Source organism: Tamandua tetradactyla, chromosome 1, assembly GCF_023851605.1.
Source record: "Tamandua tetradactyla isolate mTamTet1 chromosome 1, mTamTet1.pri, whole genome shotgun sequence".
NCBI lineage: Eukaryota > Metazoa > Chordata > Mammalia > Pilosa > Myrmecophagidae > Tamandua > Tamandua tetradactyla.
This window is the reverse complement of record NC_135327.1, coordinates 44,020,604-44,048,256: the sequence shown is the minus strand read 5'-3', so window position 1 is coordinate 44,048,256 and position 27,653 is coordinate 44,020,604. Positions and strand designations below refer to the sequence as shown.

Here is a 27,653-nt window from a genome sequence, read left to right as displayed (position 1 = left end):
CCATGAAGGAGTGGAGAAAGCAGTCCCATCTCTCTCTCTGCTGATTAAAGAGAGAGACATTTATCATAAGATCTGACAGAAGTTGGGCGGAGGTGGGGGTTGGGGGGGAGAGTGGAGGAGGGATGGTTCCACATTCTCTCCCAGACATCTATTATGGAAAAGAGATTTAATTCCACCAACAACACATCAACTTCACTCTTACACACAGTCACCAGAAGAATAGCTTCCATGGCTGCTCCTCAGCTTGCAAATGTTTTCTCTCCGAGGTCACACAAATGGTTGATAAATCCATTTCCCTGAAATAAATGCCATCATGGAGGTCTTCTTGAAGCTGTCAGAGGATACAGGCGGCCCTGATGGAGTGAGGCAGTGACACTGCCAAGTGATTGAAAGGGTTTAGTACGTGATTTTCTATTTGGTTCAGACAAAATAAAACCATTATCTGTGCTTCATCTTTTTTAAAAGAGATTGTTTCCCAAGCTCTTTCATGCTTGAAGCCTGTTGCAGCACCAAAGAACATTATCCGCCTGTCACAATTATAGATCAGTTCATCACCAGCCTCGGCCTCCAATCTCCTTGAATGCTTTCCAGAGAAAATGACTTTTCTGGGTCCAAGTTATCCCCAAGTATTTTGCCTTTTGAAGAAGACGGTGCTACAGTCATACAGGTCATTGCAGAGAATTTTATGGCAGCACAGATCAGGCACTTTGGAGAATTTGCAAGTATCCACCTATGAGAGACATGGAGACTGCCTTTAGCTCATGCATGAGCAAGCAGGAATGAGACACTCAGACATGGGGACATGGTGGGCACAAGTTTTTGTTTCAGGGGGTTGCGTATATACTTAATGATAAGGGAGATAGGGTATGCTGAATCCTTTCTTATGGTTTCTAAGGCGCACCTGGGTCAGTGGGCTCATGTGGCCAGACCAGGGTAAGGGCACCAGAGGAGCACTCACCCTTTTACCCCCTGCTGCCCAGGAAGCCATGCCATTTCTGTGCTTGCCCCCACCCTGCTTTACTAAAAAAAAGAACACCTAGCGACTGTCACCAGACTTACTACCCGAATTTCAGGTAGTAATTCCTAGCTCCATGCTCCAAAAGGCATTCCAAGCAGCAGGCTTCAACTCAGCCCCCTGTACCTCCAAACAAGGAGCAGAAAGCACTGAGGCCTGTTTGCCTTTCCCAGAATCAAAATATCTGAAATTCACCTCCATAGGTGGGGACAGCAAGTATTTACAGCCATTAGTTTGTCCCTTGGTGATTTAAAATATAGTGATCACTGTCAATTTACAAAGTTCCTTCAAAATAAAAAGAAGAGAAAAAATGTGAAAAGAAAACCAAAGAAGAGAAGTCACAGATGAGTGAGCCAAGGAATTAGTGAATAAAAGAGGGGAATGGTGTGTGTGTGTGTGTGTATATATATATATATATACATATATATGTATATATATATGTTTTATAAGATAACAGCTACCATCATCAAAATCTTATTGCTAGTGACAAGGCCCCTTTTGGATCTGAGGGTAGAGGGAGGAGAGTGGTCACTTCAAAGTTTTATGATTGTATAACTTTCCTTGTGTATTCTCAAGCTGCCACCAGCTTAGATCATTGTAATCCTTTTACTTTATTAGCTCTGCAGACTAGATTATATTTGTCAGTAATAATATCAATAAAGAAACAGGCTGCTGGTAACTGGGAAAAGGTATTTGCAATATCTAAAACTAACAAGGAAATAATGTTTAAAATATACAGATAAGTCGGGAAAATCAAGAAATTCAAAAGAAAAATGGGTGAAATATGAATAAGTAGTTCACAGACAGGAAAGATTGACATACATGCAAATAAGAATATGAAGAAAATCTTAAATTTTACTGGAAATGGGAGAAATACCAATTAAAAGAATGACTCCACTTTTGTACTCATTAAAAAGCAAAACTTAAAAAGACTCATTTAAAAATAAAAGGCAAGTTGTTGGAAAAAATGAGGGTGGATCAAGAATGTCTATGCACTTGCCATTGAAAATGCAAACTCAGAAAGCCATTATGAAAAATAAACTGTTGCTGTTTTGTGAAGTTAAGTATGTTTAAGCTTTTAAACTAGGCTGAAATTCCTTCTTTGGCTATCCCAGAGAAAGTCTTAGATAAGTTTGTAAAGGACTATGAGTGAGACTTCACCACAGCATTGGCTGCAGTAGAAGCAGATGGAGAGGAGCAATTCTCTGCCCATCATAAGGAGACAGAATAACAAAACTGGTGGGTAGATCATGAAATACGATGCAGCACTTAGAAGCAAAAGATTAAAAGTACATTCTACAGCACGGAGATATTGTAAAACAGTAAGTTAAGAAAAAGTTTGGAAACAAATACTTAGTGCATTGCCTTTAATACCATTAATGTACATTTAAAGCTCACACAGACACAAGCACATGCTGTAGGAATGTAAAATGGTGCAGCTGCTATGAAAAACAGTGTAGTCATTCTTCAAACATTAAACACAGAATTTCCATATTGTTAGGTTGGGGGAACGGGAATGGCACTGCAACTGGAGCTGCAGAGGCTGTGTCGCCCCTCCCAACATGGCTTTTGGAATCGCCCCTTCTGGACACCTGACTTCCAGAGAACCGCCCCTTCTGGACACCTGACTTCCGGAGAACCGCCCCTTCCGGACGTCACCTGACACCCCCACCCCTTGCTTAAAAGCCGCCCATGCCGTCACCCAGGCGCTGACTCACTTCCCTCCATCCTGGGTTCTGTGAGCTCAGCCCCGGAGCGCAGAAATAAACTCGCCGGCTTTAAATTTCCCGGTCTACCATCCTTCTTTCTCACCCTTCTGCCTCCTAAATCTTTCATATGTGACCCATCAATTCTAGTCCTAGGCACATACTCAAAAGAACTGAAGGCAAGGACACAAACAGATATTTGCACTCTGATGTTCAGTGGCTTTATTCATAAAAGCTAAAAAATGGAAGCAAACCAACTGTTCATCAACAGATGAATGGATAAACAAATGTGATATATCCTTAAGTGGAATGTTAGTCATAAAAAGGAATGAAGCTCTGATACATACTACAACATAGATGAACCTTGAAAACATTAGACTAAGTGAAATAAGCCAGACACAGAAGGACAAAAATTGCGTGATTCCACTCATATGAAACATCTAGAATAAGCAAATTCATAGAAAAGGAAAGTAGATTAAAGGTTATCAGGGACTGGAGGGAGGGGAAGGGGGAATTAGTGCTTAATAATATCCGTTGTTGCTTAATAAATAGTAATGGTAGCACAACATTGTAAAAGTAATTAATGCCACCGAATTGCACACTTAAAAATGATTAAAATGGCAAATTTCATGATAGAAAATATGTATCTCCACAATTAAAAAAAATTCATGCAAATACAAAATACTACTTACTTTTTAATGGATATGTACATATTTGGGAAGTATATCAGCACATTAGAATGAGTGCCTAAGAGGCAGGACAAGGAATGGAAATGAAGATTATGAAAAAGAGTTAAAAAACAAAAATAAGACTAGAGGTTCCTTTTAGTAGATTGCTGATGATCCTAGGAAATGAGCATGGTTAACTCATTTTCTTATCTGAGGGTCAAATGAAAAGCAGAACAAAGAAAAACGAAACAAAAGATCAAATAATCAACATCTGTGCTGGTCTATTTATTTATATATACCTTATATCATAATATCATTACATATATCTATATCTCTATTCCAAGACCCAGAACATTTTATCATAGATAGTGAACAGTTCCATGCCATAAAAATAAAACTTCCATCATACTTAATACTGAAAGACTAAATGCTTTCCCCTTCAGATCAGGAGCAAGACAAGAAGGTCTGTTTTCATTACTTTTATTCCATATTATACTCAAAGTGTTAGCCAGGGCAATTAGGCAAGAAAAAGAAATAAAAGGCATCCAGATTGAAAAAGAAGAAATAAAACTATCCCTATCTGCAGATGACACCATCTTGTATGTAGGAAATACTAAAAAAGACATACACACAAACAGATAAGAAAAAATGAGTTTGGGGGGCCACGGGAGCTCAGCAGGCAGAGTTCTCGCCTGCCATGCCAGAGACCTGGGTTTGATTCCCAGTGCCTGCCCACGAAAGAAAAATAAATAAATAATAATAAAATGAGTTCAGCAAAATCGCAAGTTACAAGATTATTGACAAAATCGATTGTATTTCTATACACTAACAATGAACAATTAAAAAATGAACTTAAGAAAACAAATCCATTTACAAAACATCAAAAAGAATAGGAATAAATTTTAAAAAGATGAACAAAACTTACACTCTAGAATAGCAAAACATTGTTGAAAAAATTAAAGAAGCCCTAAATAAATGGGATAACATCCCATTTGTGAATAGAAAGACTAAGTATTGTTAAGATGACAATACTCCCCCAATTGATTTACAGATGCACCACAATTCTTATCAAAATCCCAGCTGGCTTTCTTGCAGAAATAGACAAACTGATACTAAAATTCATACGGAAATTCAAGAGCCACACAATAGCCAAAGTAATCTTGGAAAAGAAGAAAAAGTTGAACGATTTAGGCTTCTAATTTCCAAAGCTTATTACAATGCTACAATAATTAAGAAAGGGTGGTACTGATACAAGGATAGGCATAGAGATTAATGGAATGAAGCTGAAGAATCCAGAAAAAAACCCTTACATCTATGGTGGATTGATTTTTGACACAGGTGCCAAGATGATGAAAGGAAAAGAACAGTCTTTTCAACAAATAGCACTGGGAAAAATTTATATCCAGATGCAAAAGAATTAAATTGGATGCCTTCCTTTCATCATATTCAAAAATTAACTCAGAATGGATCATAGACCTAAATGTAAGAACTTAAACTACAGTCTCAGGAGTAAATCTCTGTGACGTTGGATTAGTCAAACCAAAGACAAAAGCACCAAAAGAAAAAGATAGGTAAAATGGACCTCCTCAAAAGTTAAAACTCTTCTGTTTAAAAGGACACCAACGAAAAATTGAAGCTATTATCTGTGGAATGGGAGAAATTATTTTCAAATATTTACATATCAAATATCTGATAATTAGACAATAGATCAATAACAAAAAGACAAAAAAACCTCTATTTTAAAATGGGAAAACGTTTTGAATAGACATTTTTCCAAGGAAAATATACCATTGTCAGATAAGTACATGAAAAGATACTCAACATCATTAGTCACTAGGGAAATGTAAATCAAAATCACAATAAGATACCACTTCATATCCACTAGGATAGCTAAAATACAAAAAACTAACAACCAAGTATTAGTGAGGATGTGGGACAAATTGAACACTCATTGCTGCTCAGAATATAAAATGATCCAGGCACTTAGAGAACAGTCTGACAGTTCCTCAAACAGTTAAACACTCCTAGGTATAAGTTCAAGAGATCTGAACATATATGCTCACACAAAAACTTATACATGGATGCAACATTAATTGTAATAAACAGAAAAGTGGAAAAAGCCCAAGTGTCCATCAACTGATGAAAGAATAAACAAAATGCGGTATATCCAAGCAATTGAATGCAATTTAGGAATAAAAAGGAATGAAATACTAATACATGCTACAACAGGGATGAACCTCAAAAACATTATACTAAGTGAAAGAATCCAGTCATAAAAGATCACCTATTACATAATTCCATTTATATGAAATGTTCAGAATAGACAAATCTATAGAGACAGAAAATGATTAGTGGTTGCTAGGACTTGGGGAAGCAGGAAATGGGAAGTGAATGCCAATATAGGGTTTCTTTGGGGGGTGATGAAAACATTCTAAAATTAGTGGTGAAGGTTGCACAACAGTGAACATACTAAAAGCCATTAAACTGTACATGTTTAATGGCTAAGCCATATAGTATATGAGTTATATCTTTTAAAAAAGCTGTTAAAAATCCCTAAAGCTTTATTTGTTCCATTTTGCTTCAACATCTTGCATACTTACTTCCCTATGATGAAAGTATTAAAGAGGGAAAGAGAGCTAATTCGATGCTTTTAAAGAAAAACGCCAAATACCTTGCTTTAAATGATCAATCAGTTGGGGGTGAAGTGATATGCAAAATAAACATGAAAATAAGCATTTTTCTCCTATTACACAACATGAATACATTTGCTGCTATGGAAAGGAAAAATAAAATTCCAGTTATGCATGGCTAAAATATACAGTAATATCGGCACAAAGAAAAGTTTTTAGAGCACTGGAATTTGACATATATTAAATGGTCCTTAAAATTAGTTTTCTAGATTTGGTGATAAAACTAGTCACATTAAAGAAAATGAGGACACTGCATCAGAAAAGAAATAAGAACAAGGGCTGCTTAATATGTGTCTTTGAGAAGAAATTTTCCCCCAGTTGGACATATGAGCAGCAGGAGGGCTCATCAGATGGCTTCCCTATCAACTGAACTGGAGTATACCAAGAAAGACTGAATCCAATATCCATGGCAGATCTTGGTGATCTTCGCCAAAAGGACAAAAGAAATCTGTTTCATTTCTTGACTCAAATAAAGCAATGTGTTATTCCTCCCATTGTATATGTAATGACTTAAATCCAAATCATTATTATATCATTCATTTCCATGAACTATTTCCACTGGTTAATGTCCAAAATTAACCAAAATTCTATGTAGAATGCTATTTTTATTAAGGTAATGTTAGAGTAATATTTCATAATCAACACATTAGCTTTATAGAAGAATATAAACCTTTGCCTTTCCAATGATATTATGTTTGTCCAACATGGTTTCAATTAAATAAATAAGCTCTTCAGGAGATAAAACTGAGTATATTACTTTCTTACATTCTGCTTAATGCCCATGGAATTTAAAATGAGGTCAACCAATCTACCTCTACTTATTAAGGTGGAAAGAAATGATATAAAATGTACAGGAACAACAATGTCAAAGACACAGAAATGAAATGACAGAAGATACATCTACGAGACATGCTAACCGTGTTTGTTGAGATGCTATCCTCCCTGTGAAGTCCCAGGGACCTTTGCAAAGAAGACAAATATTTGTTTATAGAAGCTCAACATGGTAGGTGGGCAATATTATTTACAGAATAAAAATTCCCAAGTGATTCCTGGTGATACAACCCAGGATTGTTTTATAAAATTTCTTGTCAAGTTTATTTGTTCATGGCCTGAAGAGTTTCTAATTTTATTTTTTGACATCTTATTATCTTCCTGAGAAATTTCTGAACTAATGACAAATTTGAACAAAGCTAAATTATTCAACCAGGCAAACTTTGTGGGTTTTTGATCCTAGCAGGCCGCCTGAGGTAAAGATTCAGAAGCATCCCACAATTTCTCCGTAGAGACAGGTGAAATGAACTAGACAAAAGATGACAATTTTTTTTAATAATTTATAAACTGAAGCCCCCATTTCCTTTAAAATACAGGCGGCCAACTGTGTATATAACCAGTACCAAGTGTACATGGGTAATTGTCTGATTAATTTCATCATTATGTAAACAATCAAACTGGATAATTTAAGAAGAAAGCAAAACAAGAAAAAAGAAATAAAGCACTTTCCAGGAAGCAATCAAGCTTCAATGAACCCTAGACTATTCTCGATAATGAATAATTTTCTAGATTTCTGTTATACAAAATGCTTCAGTCCTGCAATGATGTAAACTTCTCTCCCTGGGTCTTTGTATCCCACAAACAGATGTGGGGAAATGTAGGAGGAGAAAACATAACAGAAATCACATCATGGCCATTCTGCTACCAAAACAATGCTAAGAACACACCAAGAGAGAATGAGAATGGGAAAATTGAGCCCAAAGTCCAATTTAGCCAGGTTAACTAGCTGGTGATAAATGATTCAAAACAAATCAAGAATTGCCATTAAATGTTGATTTAATTTATTCCACAAACATTTACCGAGAGAATCATTTACAGCATGGTCCCTACCCTCATCTTCCAAATATTTGTCTGCTGGAGGCAGAACAACGGGTTTCAATACCTTGGGAGAGGTGTGAAGGTAAAATTGCAGATTCAAAGGAAGATTATACTTCCAACTTCTCTTGATCTTCATGCACATTTACCACCGGGAACCTGATTTGGCTGGAGTGAAGAGCAGCATTTACTTCCTATCATATTAGTGAGAGGCAGATGGGACACATAGTCTGAAAATCCTGCTTACACCACCTGTGCACCACACTAGAAATACACCCACTGGGCTTCTCATTTGTCAGACGCTTTCCAGGATTTGTCTGGTGGCAAGAATATGCATTGCAAAAGGAATGATCCAATGCATCATTCACTAGCCTCCAGAAATTCAATTCTACATCCCAGTAAATACCGTTCACAAGGATGATAAAAGCTCTGGTTTATTGCCTAACTCCTATCGTTAATGAGCACTGCCAGCAAATGTCTCAGGCTCAGTAAGGAAAGTGGATAAGCCAGTTCCGAGGCTTGACTGTTGAGCTCTGTGGGAGGGCAAGGAGACCCTGTGAGTATCCAAGGAACACAGAGATAGAGGGCATGTGAGTGCACTTCTGGGGCCAGTGCTAGTTCATGAGCACCTAGAGATGCCATCCTTTTGTATCTGGCTTATTTCACTCAACATGATGTCGTCAAGGTTCATTCATGGTTTTGCATGTATCAGGATTTACTTCTTTTTTGTAGCTGAATAATATTCCATTGAGTGTATATACCACATCTACTTATACATTCATTGGTTAATGAACATTTGGTTGTTTCCATTTTTGTCAATTAGGATTTAAAAAAAATACATGTGCAAATATCTGTTAGAGTCCCTGCTTTCAATTCTTTTGAGTATATACCTAGAAGTTTGAGAGGTCATATAATAATTCTGTACTTAACTTTCTGAGGAACTATCAAACTGTTTTCCACAGGGGCTGCACCATTTTACATTCCCACCAGCAATGAATGAGTGTTGCTATTCCTCTACCTCCTCTCCAACAGTTCTAATTACCCTTTTTTAGAAAAATAGTGGCCATTCTAGTGGATTTGAAATGGTATTGTTTGCATATTATTTTATATTTCCTTAATGACTAATGATGCTGATTATCTTTTCATGTTCCTTTTGGCCATTTGTTTATCTTCTATGAAGAATGTCTATTCAAATCTTTTGCCCAATTTTTAATTGAGTTGTTTGTCTTCTTGTCAAGTCACAAGATTTCTTTATATATGCTGAATATTATATGATAATATATAATTTCCAAATATTTTCTCCTATTATGCTGGTTGTCACTTTACTTCCATAATAAAGTCCTTTGAGACACAACAGTTTTTAATTTTGATGCTGTCCCATTTATCTATTTCTTCTTTTGTTGCTTGTGCTTTTGATGTAAAGTCTAAAAAATCATTGCCTAACATGAGATTTTGAGCTTTTTATTTTATCAATAACTATCAGATGCTAGCTGACCCCTTATAAATATATGGGTTTCATTTTCATACATGTGGGGTGACCATGTCCCATATGTCTTTTCTTTTTAAACCCAATCTTCTCTATTATACTCCTCCTTCTCTTTAAATAACATATGTGCATAACCAATATGTCATTCTAAAACAAAAATCAAGAGTAACATCTTTGGCATAGACATGGAATTAAAATACTTCATCAACGACTGCCTCCAAGTAGTTCTTAATCATTCACAGAGCCACTTGGAGTTTCTCTGCACTTCTTTATTAATTGGGATCAAAAATAAAGGAATACTTAATTAACCTATTGTGAAATATCCATGTGCCAACCTCTTTCAACTTTCCCGAAGTTTTGTTATCTCTACATCTGGAATCATCAAATAGAATTTGCCAACAGCCACTACCAACTAAATCCAACAACTCTTCCTTCTCAAGAAAAAGTAACCATGAATGTTCCCACCTTTCTATAATTTTAATCACACTGATCCCTTTGTATGGAAGGTTTTTCTCAAGTTGTTCACCTGGCAACCTTCTCTTCATTTTAGCAAACACATAAAATCACAACTTTACAAAATTATTAAATAACATTTCTTACTCTCTGAAACGCTTTCTGACCCCCTGTATCAACTAGGAATTGAATTGGGTGACACAGATCCCCAGGTATGATAGAGATTTCTTTTTCTCTCATAACTTGAAATTCAAAAAAAGGAAATTAGGGCTCATTATATTGGCTCCATAATGTCTCCCAGAACCCAGTCTTCTTCTTTCTGTTCTGCTGTCCTTCACGTGTAGCTTCCACCCTTAAGTTTGCTTCTTGTTCTCAAGTTAGCTATTAGAGCTCCCACTGTATCATCATCTTCCAGGCAGGAGGAACAAAGAAGGGGAGGAAGGGGATATGGATACGTTCCAGAAGAGAATAGCCTTTAAAGAACTTTCCAGGAGGCCTTGTCCAATGATTTCTGCTTACCTGTATTAGGCACCCCAATCTTCAAAGGAGTCTGGGAAATGTAGATTAAAGATGAAAAATCTGAGTTAATTGTTGTCTCTAACAACATTAGGGTTCTATTATTGAGAAGGTAAAAATGAAACCTAGTTAGACAACTAGCACTGTCTGTCCACTCCTCTACTGGGATGGTTTTTAAATCTGTTGACAAATTGTTTGACATTCCTCCCACTGACAGGTGGCATCTATGTCCCACTGCTTGAATCTGGTCTGGCCTTAGTAACACACAACCAGTAAAATGCAGTGCAAGTGACACCTCCTAAGTTCTAAAGCGAGGTCACAAAAGGCCATGCACTTGTGCCATGCTTCTCTTGGGACACTCTTTTGACATCCTTCTGGGATGTTCCCTCTTGGAAACCAGCTTCCATGCTGTAAGATGTTTAAGCTACATCAAAAGGCCACATATGCATTGTCAGTCCAAGCTGAGCCCAATCTGATTCATTCCAGGCCAGGCATCAGATATGGGAGTGTAAGAACCTCTGGAAAATTCCAGCCTCCAGCCATGATGTCACCTTCAGCTTTAGTGTCTTCCCAGCTGAGGCCCCAGACTGAGAAACAGAGTCAAGCTGTCTCCATTGTGCTCTGTCTAAATTTCTAGGCAACAGAATCCATGCATCTAATACAATAGTTATGCTAAACCACTAATCTTGGGGGTGGTTTGTTACAGAGCAATAGCAATTAGAACTCCTTTCTTCCTTCAGAAGCATTTGCTGCCAAAGGCTTCCATAGCACTTTATACATACAAGTACACTTCTTATAACTTCTATTGCCTAAGACACGACAGCTTTCAATAGATGTTTATTGAAAGAATGGACTCTACCACATACTCATTTTGTGAGAACTACATTTGTAATTTGCCTGTCTTGCCTGCTCGACTACAAACCCCTAAGGCAGAGATCATCTTTTAGAGCACATAATAGGCATTCAGTAAAATTTTATGGAATTGGAAATTGAATTAAAGTGGAGGACTTTGAAACTCTGAGAATATACAGGGAATAAACTTGATTATCTCTTGTAACATCAACCACGGGATTTGTTTATACTTTAAGGGAAATAAATATAGGTTATTCAAGTAACTTTAGCCCATGCAGGAAAAAAGAAAATAAAGGAAAAGGAAGGACAATCACTAGCCAATAACCCATGCAGCCTGGGGTTACAGACCAGACTGTAACTTCTTCTGACTGGACTGGCAGACCTGGCCTGGCCAAACCACACTTGGAGGTGTTTGCCCTGAAGAGGAATGAAGTGTGTGTTTGGTGTCCTGGGCTCATTTCCTGGGCACTTCTTTGGCCTTCAAGTCAACAAGGCTTCCCAATAAGAACAATGAAGAGGTGGTGAGTACACACCATGCCCAAGACCATGGTTTTCTGCATATTGGTTATAGAAGACTCTAGGCCACAATGGCATAGCCCATGTCCTTTAAGAATTTGCAGGGCTGTTGAGCATATAATCTCTGATGCCTGAAATTTCATGGTTTTTTATCAGAATGGGTATGTGAGGTTATGCTGCAGTAACAAACATCCCACAAATCCCAGAGACTCAATCCAACAAAATGTATTCATCCCTCCTACTACAGGTCTAACGCAGGGCAGTAGGAGACTGTTCACTGCAGTCTGGATATCCAGGCTGATGGAGGCTCCACCTCAACACACACCTTCAATTGCTGAGGCAGGAAAAAGGAACATGGCAAGTCACACACCAAAAGTGACACGTGCTAGTTCCATTCACATTTCATCGTCCAAAGTTGGTCCTGTGTCCACACCTGATTTCATACGGATGGAGAAGGCCAACTTACCTTGTGCTGAGAAGGTAAGAAGAAGGAATATTTGTAAACCACAGTGATGACTATCCAAGGTGTGCGTCTGCCTCTGCCCCTGCTGAGAGTCATATTATTCTGGAGAGGGGCCATACAGTACCATCAGCAATCATTAATAACTTCATGTGGGTTTTAGCACCTTATATTTTTCTTAATGACAGATCTTCACATGATCAGAGAAATATTCATGGAGACCAGAAGGAAACAGTAAGTGACTGAGATGGGAGAAAGAAGCTGCGGAGAAGTAAACAGAAAAGAGAAACCTCGTTTCTCTTAGGGAAGGAGGGAAGTGACAATGACTCCTGAAACCCTCTAGTCCCAGTTCTACTCCTAAGTAGCTGGAAGTTTTGGACACGCACTTACGCCTCTAAGGGCTTTCAATCCCCAGTCAGTACACAAGGTTACGTGAGGGTGATATTTCTAACATCCTAGTTATTCCAGAAGCCATTTGACCAATGTATAAAATAACCAAGCTCTTTCGAACAAGGAAACTCACAAACACAAATACCCAGAAAGAGAGAGAGAGAGAATAACATGACAAAGCACTAGACTGGATGCCCATAGAGAGAAAGCCATTTCTTGTAAGTGCATATTACAGAGGCAAAGAGACATCATCTTCCTAAACCCCCAACTCATGACTCCCATAAGGCTTCTAGCCCTACAAGATTTACACTAGGGTCCTTTCAAATGGCAGGCCAAGTCTCAAAACATTTCTACTATCAATTTAAGAAGGAATAAATCTTTATTCCAGTAGAAAGGGGAGAGAGCCAGCAATCCTTTTCATCTAGACTGCCCTTGAAAATGCTAGCTTATTACCCTCTGAATCAACAAGGGAAAGGACATAGGGCTCCTAGGACAAAGCTCAGTCAGGAGAGACTCCAAGGGTAGATTTTATTAGTAATTTAACCTCTTCCATAAGGAATTTTATGGGGCGCTGTTAGGCAGTGTGTGCCTGAGCAGCAGGAGTCACATGACCGCTCCACATCTGAAGGCCTGGGTTTGAAAGCATATTTCCTGCGGGGTCTTGATGTATTTTTAAGAAGACAGGCAGGAATTGCTTATTCCTCCTGGTGTATGATTTCTCATTTTTCTTCCAGCAGAGATGGAGAATGGATTGCTCTGGGATTTGCAGGTTTGCTGAGCCTTCTGAAGGGTGGCAGTTAGCGTGACAGTAATGACGGCGCTCCCCTCTTAGGGAGGTACCTTCATCACTGGGCTGGCTGGTAATTCAGCTCTGTCAGTCAGACTCTGACCCTCAGCCACCCCACTTACCACTCTGTCCATCACAGCCAGGGTCCTGGATGTGGAGAGAGCTGCACGCCCTGCCACCTGGCCTGCCTCCCTGGGATGACCTGTCAGCCTTACCTGCCACCACCACCCCACACATGGGGCACAAGATGGAGCAATCCCTACAGAGTTCCCCTCCCCTCTCTTGTTTCCAACACATATCCACACACACACATAAACACACATAAGTGCACACAACTATATTTAAGAGAAGTTGTGTTAAATTTAGCATTGAAAAAAATCTGAGAAATAAATAACGAAACTTAAAGTAGGTGGTATGGAATTCAGGAATACCAACCCCACCCACAGGAATTTGGTGGGGGGCTAGGAGCCAAGGTTATGGCCGATTTTATATGTAAGGGTTATAAAGCAAAGCAAGGGGGTTATTATCATAATCTAAATGTGTACATACCTACATATAGCTTCTTTGCTATTTCCTTAGCCCTGGCCTTGGCCAGCTGTAACCCAGATTTTTGCAGTCGTCTTCTAACCACTTTTTCCACTCCAGTCTTCCATCCTTCTAATCCATCCTTCATTCTAGGCCAGCAGAATCTCCTTAAATTGCAAATCAAATCATGCCCCTTCTATATTCCAAAGCCTTCTAGAATTTCCCTTTGCCTATAGATTTATTCCAAAGTCTTCAGTTGGGACCATGCAAACCTTCCATAATCTAGTCTCGTCTGTGATTTCCTCTCTAGCCTTATCTCTCGCCATATCACCCTCAGCATTCTGGAACTTACTTCACTTCTTTTAGCAGCCCAGGTTGTTGGGTGCCTATGGTTCTGCTTATCCGCTGATCACCTTATGTCGAAAGTGGTCTAGAATGCCACCCTGCCAGCCATGCAACCTGAGCCTTCGTCTACCTGCTGAACCCCTGCCCACCTCTCCAGGCTCTGCTCAGAGGATGCTTTTCTCAAGCCTCCACTCTCTAGGCAGACCTGACTATGCCTCCTCTGACACCCATTTCGCAGGCAGATACTTATTCTACAGCACCAACAGTACTTGATTATCTTGATGAGTTACACATCTGTCTTCCCCTCCTAAACCTCAGCAGCCACAATGATGTCTTGTTGGTGTCTCTATGTGTACAATGACCAACAGAGGGTATGGTATAGGCCCTCAGTAAACTGCCTGTGGAATTTGTTATTGAATGAATTGCTCAGTAACTTTATCTCTGTAGATATCACCGAGGAAGAGAGAAACAGCATAGAAAGGTAAATCCAAAGTCTAAATGAGTAAACCAGAAATACAGCAATGTGATGTGACCATTGGAAGGTCACTATTTTTGCCTGCCCCAATTTTCCCCTGGAGAACCCACCTCCCTCCACTACATGGAGTATTATGGTGGGCTTTCAGGAGGGTCTCATCCAGACTCCTGGAAATTTGAACCTCGAATGAATCTCGCAAGGATAGAAAATGTTCTTTCTGTCTGCACTCTCAGAACCATTCTGATTACACTGAGATGTAGCTGGTCAGAATTTCCTCCTACTTTGTGAATACTCATATTCCATTAACTTACTACATTTTCTCCCTTCCATTAGCCAAAGTTGATTTCTGCTACTTACCCTTGAAGAACCTATACTTATGACAGAACCTTATTGCAGAACCTGTACTTGTGGTTTCTGTATTTATTGCAACACAGACCAGCAACAAACAGTTCATGGAGCTTGCTAGTCTAGCACTGGCCAGACTGGCAATTCTTAGTTGGGGCATATGTGGGGAGTCCAAAAGGTCTAAATTATTTTTAGAGTAATACTAATACGTCACTTGCGTTTTTTTACTCTCATTATCTTCTGAGTGTATGGTAGAGTTTTCCAGAGGCTGCATGATATATGCTATTGTAGTGGATTGGATCAAAAGCAGAAGTAGCTAGGAGACTACAACTAAGTGTCTTCTGTAAAGTCAGACATTAAAGATTTTTGTGAAAAATGTAAAACAATGCCACTGTTGTCTTTATTTATTTATTAACTTCTTTGGTTTTGAAAAATGCAGTTATTTTCTTAAAAATATATGATGATAACCTGTTAATGGGTTTATCATTATTATTTTAAAATTAATCTATTTAAATTCAGTTTTAACTTCTAATATGGTAAATATAGATTTTATAGCCCACTAAATTAAAAGATCTTTGGAGTCCTCACTAGTTTTCAAGAGCTTACGGTGGTCCTGCATTCAAATAGTTTGAGAATAGCTGGGCTCAGCTACTCAGGACACATTGTAGGTGCCACATGTATTTGCTAATTGAATGATGGATTCCAGGCTGGGATTGCAGGGATAAGTTCTCTTGGAAACCAGCTATACCTTTTGTTCCTACAATCCTGCCATCATTGGCAGAGATCTCCCTAGATCTGGTCATTTCCTGAAGACTCCTATATCAATGCTTCTTCCTCTTAAATAACTCTTACACCACAGGGCTTGGATGTGGGGTTGTCTTACTGCTGCGTCTCAGTCCCTTCACCCTCTCAGGAAATGGTCTCCTTCTCTGAGGCTCTGGACCAACATCTTCTTTGTCTCTGATGACAACAGCCATGTTCTTCACCCAGCCCTAGCCCCTGTCTTAGTTTGACAGGCTTCTGTGACAGCTCCTGTATTAGTTAGGGTTCTCTAGAGAAACAGAATCAACAGGAAATGCTCACAAATTTATAAAAGTGTCTCATCTGACTGCAGGAATGCAGAGTCCAAAATCCACAGGGCAGGCTGTGAAGTCAATGATTCCAATGGAGGGTCTGGATGAACGCCACGGAGAGGCTCACTGGTGGAAGCAGGAAGAGAGCCTGTCTCTTCTGAATCCTCCTTAAAAGGCTTCCAGTGATTAGACTGAACATCACTCATTGCAGAAGACACTCCCCTTGGCTGATTACAAATGGAATCAGCTGTTGATGCAGCTGATCTGATCATGATCTAATTCTATGAAATGTCCTCATTGCAACAGACAGGTCAGCACTTGCCCAACCAGACAAACAGGTACCAAGTTGACACATGATGCTGACCATGACAGCCCCCCAGAGGATTAGCTGAACAACAAGAATTTATTGGCTCGTGGTTTGGAACACTTGAAGTCCAAAATCAAGGTATTGGCAGGGATTGCTTTCTCCGTGAAGTCTGTAGTAATTTAGTGCTGACTTTCCACAATCCTCCAAATTCCTTGGCTTGCATCTCTGCCTCCTGACACATGGTGCACTTTCTTTCTCTTAGTCTGCTCTTCCAGTTCCAACTAACTTTTGGCTTCTGGCTCCTCCCTGTGGCTTTCTCTTCATAAGGCTTCCAATAATATGAATTAAGACACACCCTGATTCAACTAGTCACACCTGAAGGAATAATGATATCCTTGAAAGGTCCTATTTACAAGTAAATTCATACCCATAGGAATGTGGATTAAATTTAAAAATATGCCTTTTGTTGGGGTGCATGCTTCAATCTATTACACCCAAACAGTATAGATACTTATACTAAAATACAAATTGGACTACTTCATTGTCCAAAAGATAAAACCCAGTTCTTTATGCTATAGTATTAAGATTTACACCCCATCTCCCACAATCTCCTGACCATCCAGCACTCTTTACACCCTGTTACCATAGAATTCTCCACCATTCTTAACTGCCTCTACCAAGAACACCATTCATGCTTGCTACATTCTCCTATCTTGCCAACTCCTACTTATTCTTCATGACTCAACCCAGATGTTCTCTCCTCTAGGAAATCCTCTTTGATCTCCAACTCTTGTCCTTGATCTATTCTCCAAGAGAACCAGGTATCTCCCCTTACAAACTGCTAACAGCACTTTTTATGCCTGCTTTTTTACATATCTGTCTCTGGCCACACACAGAACAAAGCAGAGTTTATGATTCCTTCACTATTTACACCATTAGAATTCCGTTGGGTTGCAAGTTATAGAAATAGCCAAAACAATAACTTAAACAATTGAGAGGTTTGCTTTTCTCCATAACAAGGAGTGTAGAATCCTCTCTCTCCAGCATCTACTTTTCAGAGATGGGGAAAGGTGAAAGGCAAAAGATGCATGCTAATTGAGCCAGCCTCTCAATGGGTCCTTGAGTACAACCCATTAGCCCAAATAATCCATGGCTCCTCAAAGCTGCAAGGAGCACTGGGAAATGTGGTTTTTAACTGGCCACATTGTTGCTCTGAATAAAATCAGAATTTTCTTAATAAGGAAAAGGGTCAGAATGGCTATTGGGAGGCAACTATCAGTGTCTGCCACATACTAGAATCCTCAGAACTTAACCAAAGGCTTAGCCAAGAGCAGAGTTCAACAAATATTGATTGGATGAATGAATAAGCTATACTCAATACATGCAGTTAGATCTATGGGGACATAGAAAAAGACATGGGAATCAGTTTGGTGGTAGTCAGGACATCAGGCTAGGAATTAAACTGAAAAAGAGGGAGATCTTTCATGCACTCTCCTTAGAGCCCTCCCACAGATCTTTATGTTCTCATCTCTTCGGGTTCCCTTCTTCCCAAGGCCCTTGGTGCCCGCATTATCCCTTCAAGGCACAACGCTGTGGCGCTGTGGAAACTCACCCCAACTGTGCTTTCTTATAATTCCTTGATTTCCTCTATCATAGTGTCTTTCCACACCAAATAACGGATATTTGCCAAAATTTTTAAGTGTTGCTGCTTTGGATTCCACTATAATAACAAATTCACACCTGCTCACCCCTTTCCATCCACAGCTGCACAAATCAGGTCTCAGGGCTCAGATCCATGTGTTCGTTTTGGTCCTCTGAGATGCCAAGAAGGAATGAGGTTTGCAAGAGAGTTAATGGGGAAATGCCTGTGGAAGATAAAGAAGAGACAGAACAGCAGTCAGAACAGAGATCCTTCAGAACAGAGGCAGGCCTGACCCCTGTGAAAGGGGAGAAGGAAGGAAGGAGAATTAGGTAGGGTGAGCCTCAGACTGCAGTGCAATCTGAGAAAGTTTTGGCCAATGTGGAACCAGAGTAATGATTGCCCATAAGGGGAGTCCCTGTAGAAATGGCCTGGCTCTAGTACCTACTTCATGCTCAATCATTTGCTGGGAGCAGCCTGGTGAGATCATAGCCCTGATGTGAACACTGCAGCAAGAGATGTGAAGTTGCAGCTGTTGGAGGTTCACAGGCCATAACATTCCTTGCAGTAGATTCTCTTAGAACATCCTTGGGTGCCACATGCATTCTTTTAGATATTCCGTCATTTCCAATAGAGTACAAAGAGGAGCATAATCTAATCAGTCTAAAAACAATAAACTCTTCTACTAGGATAAATATTGAGGAAGGCTTCCCTACCCACTGGCCTTTCCCTGCAGCAGTCTGGGATCATGCTAATTTTATAGTTTTGACTATGGATGAGCTGTTTGCCTGGCTGATTACAGGGGAAGGACATCCAAGTCAGTGTGAGCAATAATTAGGAGATATGTAAACCCACAGGGTATGGTACAAAGACATATGTGCTTGCTCAGAACAATAACTCTTTCCGGTCACTGCAGTAATGCAATCTGGGTCCCTTATGATGCCCATTCATCTGAAAGTCTGTATTGATCTCTGAAGATTGACTGTGACTGCTTGACACATGCCTCTTCTGGCTGGATACTTCAGCATTGCCTGGTGGACAGGGCATTTTAGTATACTTTGATCTCCCTCTAATCCAGACATTGAAAATTCAAATTTTTACAAGGGGCTTGTTCCTTAAAAGGCTGAGCCCTGGATGAGAGTTTTGTGCATTTGATTTATTCCAGGAGCACTTTCAGGAGAGAGTGTGTGAAGAAGGACAGAGAAAGGCAACAAACTGATCAAGGATGTGGCCTTAGCTGGAGACGAACTTCAGCCTGATACAATGGGGAGCTCTGGATCATGAGTTGTATTGCAGAGTTGGTCCTCTCTTAAGGCACCCAGGTCAGTCGGTCATTGGCTTGGGACTGCCCCTCATAGGAAAGCTCACATAAACCCCTGGGGTGTGTGGGCAGCTCTCATTTGGCTCAGGATAGTTGACTGGAGAAGGAGAAAGCTATGAACCATTGTTCATCACAGAGGTAGAGGATGGGTGCCCTGGATGGCCTGGTAAAGAGAATCAGGGCACAGCTAGCACCCACTAAACATATTTAGAGTTATGTATACCAGTTGTAAAAATTGGGGAGTGAGGGGGACTGTAGTAAATGGAGAATGCAGGCCCTGCCTGCCAATTACGGCTGGCTCAGGATCACAAGCTCATCTGATACTCTGATCCACAGCTGGATTTTTATGTCAAACTGATGATTTTTAAACATTGGAAAGGCCAAACAAAACCTGATACGGACCTCTAGTGTGTCACCTCTGAAGACTCCTTCCTGTGCAGCCCAGCAGAGTAACTTTCTTCCATGGGCTTGCTGTATGTCAGGGTTGGGACCTGAATCCAGATACAGGATAAAGTAGAGTGTAGTGAATCGATTAGAATTTGGCTCTGCTATAAGTGGCAGAAAACCAAAAATAGTAATGATTTAAAGAAGACTAACTGCTCTAATGTAGAGGCTAAGGATAAATTGCTCGGTGCTGATGAGGCAGCTCTGCAATCTTCAGGGAACTGGGCTATTTCTACTGTGTCATGTGGCTGTTTTGTTTTTTCCTTAAACTTTTAAATCTTGATATAATTTCAAACACGGGATAGTTGCAAAACTAATGCAAAATTCATACAGACAACTCCAACATGCCCTTCCTTCTCCATCCTCCAGATACCCAGATCCACCAGTTTGGCTGTTTTTAAAGTCCAGCTTGCTCCTTATGGTCTGGTGTAGTAGCCACACACAGGTGGCTTTTAAATACCTGAAATGAGGCTGGTCCTAAATGAGATGTGCCATTAAGCATTAAATATAAACCAGATTTCAAAGACTTAGTGTAAAAAAAACAGAGGAAATATTATTAAAAATTAATTCCCCTGTTTCTTCCTACTTTTAATAATGTGGCTACTAGAAATTTTGAAATTATACATGCAGCTATTATGTGTGGCTTGCAGAATACTTTTATTGGACAGCACGAGTCTTAGAGAATAGTAGGAGCTCCAACTACTTCGTACTTTCACATTCCAGCCATTAGGAAGGAGAGAGGGTAAAGAAGGTCATGCATCTGTTTAAGGATATTCCCTAGAAGTCATACACAGTGCTTTATATCCTATTTGTTATAACATAGTCACACGGTCATGTCTAAATGAGAGGGAGACTGGGGCATGAAGACTTTATTCCAGATAGCCATATGCCCAACTGAGGACAATGGGAAACAAGTCCCACATTTCTTCAAGGAAGAAAATGGAGGGTGGAAATGGAAGGCCAAGTGCAGTCTCTTCCATATGAGGGCATTCAAGGAGCTACACAATTTGAGCCTAATCTACTTTTCCCCACTTACTGCTCATCTACAGGAATTTACTTGTTCACTGACTCTTTCATACACTCAATTACACTTGCTCATCAAATATTTCTGTGCCCCTACTTTGAGCTAGACTTTGCCCTACCTGCTGTGTATTCTGGGGTGAGTAAGTCAGGATTCCAACACTCAAGGAGTGTCCATCTAATAGGCATGGACAACACTCTGAAAGGAGTAAGCGCAACACTTTATTACATGTGCTAAAATGGGTATCTGTAGAAAGGAACAAAGGTGGTCAATTTTACTTGGAGGAACCAGGGAATACCCATCAAAGAAGTGACCCTTGAGCTGAGTCTTGACAAAAGTCTAATTAAATACGTGGAAAGGGTGTTCCAGGCAGAGGGAATAGTGCAAGCAAAGGCTGAAAGTTATGACATAGCGTGGCCCATTTAGAAACATCTAGTCTCATAAAGCTGGGAACTATGATAGCATAGGGGCTGGGGGAAGCTGAGGTGAAGGTGTAGGCAGGGGCCAGATGCCAGAAGCTCTTGTAGCTGTGGTAAAGCTCATGAATTGCCAACAGCTGGCACCAGTATTTCTTTTCCTGCAGGTTTCCTCTGGTCATGAGAACTTGCTCTACCCATGTTTATGGCAGGCTGGAAGTGCTAAATAGTGACTCTCCACCCACACATACCCATTGAGGAGCATCTTTTAGCCAAGGATTAAAAGAAATTGGTGAGTAAAAAATGCCATCCTATTTGTTCCTCATTTAACCCTCCCGCATGTTCAACTTTGTCTCTCCGAGTTCCCAGCAGGATGGAGCTCCAGTAACTTGCTTGGTAACTTGTCCTTTATTGGTTTCTGTCCCTTCCTTCTTTTTCTTTTCCTTTCATGAGTACTTCCTGGGATCAGGTGTTCTTTGTGCACTAGCATCTGCATCTGGGGGAATCCCACAAAGCAGCTGTGTAACTTTTACCAAAGTTAGTTTGGTGCCAGTGGGAGACTACATTTACTGACAGCTTTAGCATGTAAACTGCACATGACCTTGGTGATGACTTTGTCCCATTCACCTTGGACTCTTCGCCCACCACACCCATGCAAATGCACCTTTGTTACAATGATGAATAAAAGCCTGGCAGTTCTGACTGTAAGGGTTAGACAACCCCTGTTTGTAAGTAAGCCTGCCACTGGGACTTTCTCTCTGGCTGACCTTCCTTGTGAATTCATCCACCTGACCTCCTTCCTCCAGCTGTCATCCCAATCTCAAAAGTGCACTTTTATCTTTCCTACTTTTCAGGTTGCTTCCAGATCGTCCAAATTTCTCCCCCTTTCTGCGCAGAACCATCATCCAGTCCCTCAGCCCACCCCTCTCGTGGAGCTTCCTCTTTCACACTCAAGGACAACTCCAGGTTTTTCCTAAATAAAGACAGCTCTCTCCCCATGCAGCATATTTCTTCAAATTAAGCATGTTAGCAGGCAAGGCAAATTTGGGAGCAAGGAAAATTATTAGGGAAAAGTAAAGGCATTACATAATGAGAAAGGAGTCTCCCAGAAGACATGCCCACTCTCAGCGTGTGTACACCTAGTAAGAGAACAGCAAGCTGTGTGAGGAAGATGAGACAGGCTTTGGCCTATGTGTGGAAGTTTCTGTGGAGCTGGTTTCCTTTTCTTTAATGGTGAAAAAGTAAATAAATCTAGAGCTATGCTAACTAATAGCCAGTTTTCTGATGGTGTGATATACTGGCTCCAAATTCATCACTAATAAAAAGGGATCTTTTTATTGGTCATTAGGATCCAACCAAAATAATTTTCTGTTCTATCCAACTTGTGTCCAACAGAAGACAAAGGAGTTGGGTAATAATATTCCACGTCCCTGTCTCCCTGGGTCTTAAGGGAAGATGAGCCGGTGAGAAAGGATTGCCAGCTTCCCGTGGCTCAGCCTTGGGAGAGGCTGACCAGAAGGTGTGGGTAGAGGGTGGGGAGGGGGCTGCAGCCATGGCTTGCTGAACTGGAATTAAGGCCATCTCTGGTCAGGGAAGAAGGAGACCTGGGAGGCCCAACCCTCAGCCAAGAAAGAGCTGGGGACATCATGGCTGGCTCAGTCCCAAGGGGAGTGCAGCTGAGACAGGAGCCACTCCTACTCTTGGGCTTGGGGCCTGGGTGATATCCTTTCTTAACCTTTGTCATGTAAGGGCCAGGTGTTAAAGAGAGCTTCAGGGGTGCAAGTCCCAGGGTGGGCCACGGAGACACAGCTGGAGCTCAAAGAACCCATCTGCTCAGCTCCCAGAAGTTCCCACAGCCTCTTTTAAATGACCCCACTCTGTTTCCCTCTTTTTCTCCCTCCCTCTCACATAAACTAGAAAAGCAAGAGTAGAAGCAGACAGGAAGGAAAACATAGCTCATCAGGCTGTTTATGGTTCTTTTATCAAGAGACCAACTCAGAGGCAAGAGAGAGCCAGGTTATTCCCACGGGACTCCTTAGATATCCTTCTTGGACCTTCAAGCCCTGTCAGTCTGCCTTTCTATCTTTGACCAGGACCCAAGAAAAATTCCTTTTAACTCCTGGATTGACTGGCATTTCCTAGAAATGTCACATTTATAGGAAAGCAAATGGAAGCAACAAATCAATAGCAAAACAAGGACACGCAGAAATGAGCAACGGTGGAGAGGCCGCCCTGGGCTGGCATGGGGCTAGAACTGCAGAGAATGGGGGACAAGGCCCAGGGAGGGTGGCCACGCTCAAGCGGGCGGGATCGACAGGGCATGAGCCGCCCAAGGTCAGGCAACTGGAGGTCAAGGCCTAAAGCTCTCCTTTGTGTGATCCCGGTCAACTCAGTAAACCTTTGTCATGGTCTGTCCTTGCCTGCTAATCCTAGTGCCCACCCAGAGGGGTGAGGATAGTTCACGGGTATTTCTTCCCCTACAGCCTGGCCATAGCTGGTGCTAAATTGGGGCTAGCTATTATACTACTGAGAACCAAGCAGAGGCCTGGTCTTGGACCTATATTGATTTATGATTCTTCTAGTGGACACAGATGGCTGAGAAACAAGTTGATTTTTTTTATATATACCAGTCATCCTTGTTAACAGGTTCCCCAGAAACAGTTAGCCTTTTAAAACAACCAGAGGAAACCATTAGGCCTTGTGTAGATTTATGGTAACCAAAGCTTCCTTTTTAGGAGTAACTGGTGATTTAGGTAAGAGTCCTATTACAGGGAATGCAGGCTCCTTCTCACGGGGGATTTTGAGGGCACACTCTGATGCTGTTGTCTGGACTTTGCAGCAGAAGGGACCAGGACATCAAATAGTGCTCATCCACAGGGACTCTTCATGCAGAGGGATATGCTGGCTTTGAAAGACAGCTGGCTCCTTGCCTCCCTTCTTCTCTTCCTTTCTCCCTTCTTGCCTTTTTCCTTCCCTCTCTCTCTCCAACCCATTGTGCAGGATTTGCCATACCACACTGAGACACTTTATTTTAATTTAAAAGAATATTGCCTTTATTTCGATTTACAAGAGTACTTTTTATTTAAAAATGGGCAGGACATCTTGTCTACCACATTTCCCATAGCAGGGGTCTGGGGTGGGAAAGTGATTGAAGGAGTGGGAGGGAGGACATGATTTTATTTTGTATTTTATATAAATGTTAAGCAAGGGTATTATGAATAATTTTACCTTACTTTTCATGTGTTGTTTGAATTTATTTTTTAATACAAATCTTAACAATTTAATACAAATATTAACAATCTTAACATAAGCACATCTACTAAAAGAAGCCCTTACTTCCTATATTGTTAAGCTTCTGCTTAACGTTAAGGATTTAAGTGAATTGAAAAAAAATGTTCTCCCAGTGCTGGGCAATGGGCCTTATTTTTATCATGAGGAATGTTTGTCTGTCACTTCCATTTGACCATTAGTGTTAGTGTCCTGAAAGAAAAAATTTACCTCTCTCAGCTTTCCAATTTCAGGCAAGAATGTTGACTAGAGATAAATACATAAGGGAATAAATGAAGAATAGGTGTTTGTGGTTGACATCTAATTGCTATAGAGTTAGGAGTAGAAAAATGAGAATGTCTATAAGGAATTCCTTCCTTCCTCCCCTATCCCCTGCCTCACATCAGCTGATATGGAACAATTTGTTGGTTTTCTTTCTTAACTGTACCAGGGAGATGTTTTAATAGCTCTTCGTTGGCAAGCTCTTGGTACCTCCAATATATTTCCCCTATCAGCCAATTTTGTCTCCATTGTTCACAGAACTCTTGCTATGTCTTTTGAGAAATGGGAAAACTGTTCTGGTTAAGTAATAAGATAATACCGGGTGACAAATGCACGTGGAAGCTAGAGCCAGAAAGATTTAATAATATCCAGTGAGTTATGACTATAATAAAGTTTTCTATTGAAACAAACAGAAGTCTGGTAGCAGGTGTCCTGTAGCAGACCTTTGTTCCTTCCCTTCTCTTTGTTGTTTGAGTTGTCTGGTTCCTCACTCTTCAGGCATGACAGTGAGAGACTGAAGTCATTGGGGTTGAAGGTGGTGGGTGGTACCTTATGTTGAGTTGGGGTCCCCAGAAATCCCTGAGATAAGGATTTGAATGTCCTTGCAGGGGAGTTGGGAAGCAAGACCAAAAGGTGGAAGCCAATTCAAGGTGTATTAAATGTCAGATGCTGCTCCAGTGGGCAACTGGGACTCAGTCCTGCTGCGGGTTCTGGGAGACTGTGTAGAGCAAATATATCCAAGAGACATGGAAGCTGAGGCATTTGTCTTTCAGCTCTCATCTCTCTTTGGCTGGTGGCTGCTCCAGGGGAGGGGCATATGTCTAACACTTCCAGAAAGCACATTGGATAAAGCCCTTAGTCAGAGTATCCCAGGTGTTTATAGTGTATGCATGGAAAAAGTGAGTGCTAAGGGGATTGAAGAAGGGCATGGACTGTATTTTTTAAAGGGAAAAAAATAAGGGGCCGGGTGGCCATGCCAGAGGACCCGGGTTCGATTCCTAGTGCCTGCCCATGTAAAAAGTAAAAAAATTTAAAAAAAAAATAATAAGGGGCAGATCTGCAATGCTTTTACTTGGTCCCAAAAGGTGGATTAGCCTATCTTCCTACTAATGTTATAATTAAGCTTAGAAAAATGGGGATGTAAAGTGATGAAAACAGAATTGGTGGTGAAGAAGGATGGAGAAGAGGCAAAGAGAGGTGTGGAGAGGAAGGAAGTGAGAGAACATAGATTGGAAGAATTCCAAAGTGGCAGATAGTATTAGCTGAATGTATGTACTATAGGCCAGTTGTGTTGTCAACATTTGCACTCACTTATATGATGACAAAATGGAATGGAAGTAGTTATAAGTGAAAAAAAGAGGAGTGAGGGTGATGCTTGCAGTAAAAGTAGCAGCCCCCCTTCATAAGAACCTACAATCCACCAGGCCCTGTGCTGGTTGTTTCACATAGAATAATTGTAATCTTCACGAGGAAACTTCAGTGTAAGTATTATTGCCCCATTTTACAGATGAGAATATCGAGGCAGAGAGGTTAAGCCATCTGCTCAAAATCACTACTTCTAAGTATCAGAACTGGCTCTAAAGTCCAAGTTCTTTCCCCTACAGAGTGTTCTTAGAATCACTAAGAAGAACTTACCCCTGCTCTGCCCTGGCTCCTTGAGGACTGCAAACCCTGAGCATATCTGGTGATGTCACCCATGGTGCTAAGAATGATGTTGTCATTGTGGCGGGGCACAGGAGCAGCCCCACCAGGAGCTGCAGCCCCACCAGGAGAAGATGGGTGACTGCACCTGCTTTGGGGGACACTTTTGAGGATTCCCTTTAGCAACTTTTAGGAGTAACTGGTAATTTAGGTGAAGTTTCCTAGAAGCAGAGCCTGAGACAGGAATTCTTGTGTAAGTGATTTAATGGGGGAGAGCTCTTAGGAGACATCTGTAAAAGAGGGAGGGGAGCAGGACAGGACAGTCTTGAAAACTAAGTGTGAATGTGATCTCAGCTGTAGAATAGTTTCAGCCTGATTCCAGGGAGACTCTGGAGAATGGATTGCACCAACATTAGTGCTGGTTTGAGGCAATGGGCTGGCCTTTTATAATCCCTGCTAGTCAGTTGTTGACCATGGTGTGCCCCACATTGAGTAGAGAACAAACATGTGAGGGGCTCCTGTTTGATGAAGGATAATTCCTTGGACAGCTGAGAGTTATTAGCAGTCAACACTCCCGGCAGCTGAGGGTGGGGTATAATGGCGGGTAAAGGGCATCTGGGCAGGGCACCAACAGCATCCATATCAAGTGGAAGTCGATTTACCAGGTTAAGGAAGGAGGTCCTATTTGAATTAAAGTGGGTCAATTAAGCCAGAAGACATTCTGGCTTCAAAGTTAGTAAAAAAAAACTGCTAGAGCAATCAAAAGAGCCTTGAAGCTGGATGATTGAATCAAACCAACAAATTTGTAGAGACCCTTACATCAACGTCTGTACGCATAATAGGCAAAAGGCAACTGGACTTCCGTCTTTGTTCTGAAGTGAGAGCTGCACTTTTTTTTTTAGGACCTATGAAGGATCCAGGTGTAACTGGACCACTTGGGATCCCAGAAACATTTAGCCGGGAACATTTGTTGGGCTAACAATGCCAAGCGGAAGACTTCCAGGCAGCTCAATTATTCCAACCCTGCCCATTCACAGAGTGACCCGGGGATATTAAGGAACCAGAGAGTGCTTTCCATCCTGGGGAAGAGAGCTAGAGTTTCCGTGTAATACAGAGCAATGATATGCTAGCTTTATTGTTCCAAATA

The 27,653-nt window shown here is 40.8% G+C and overlaps 1 long non-coding RNA gene across 4 annotated transcripts in view; it reads left to right on the top strand.

Annotated features, from left to right (window-relative positions):
• The first annotated feature begins 10,736 nt into the window (after nucleotides 1-10,736).
• The window catches only part of LOC143684237 (uncharacterized), a 28,853-nt gene continuing 11,936 nt past the window's right edge, over nucleotides 10,737-27,653 (top strand). Inside the window, exons 1-6 of one of the 4 annotated variants that reach the window (XR_013175933.1) lie at nucleotides 10,737-11,773; nucleotides 12,016-12,248; nucleotides 18,240-18,446; nucleotides 19,280-19,436; nucleotides 21,484-21,608; nucleotides 22,171-22,573. This is a non-coding gene — a long non-coding RNA (uncharacterized LOC143684237). Of the gene's footprint in view, nucleotides 11,774-12,015; nucleotides 12,249-18,239; nucleotides 18,447-19,279; nucleotides 19,437-21,483; nucleotides 21,609-22,170; nucleotides 22,574-26,469; nucleotides 26,617-27,653 lie in introns of those variants that run through there. The other 3 variants (XR_013175932.1, XR_013175930.1, XR_013175931.1) reach the window with 3 other exon arrangements.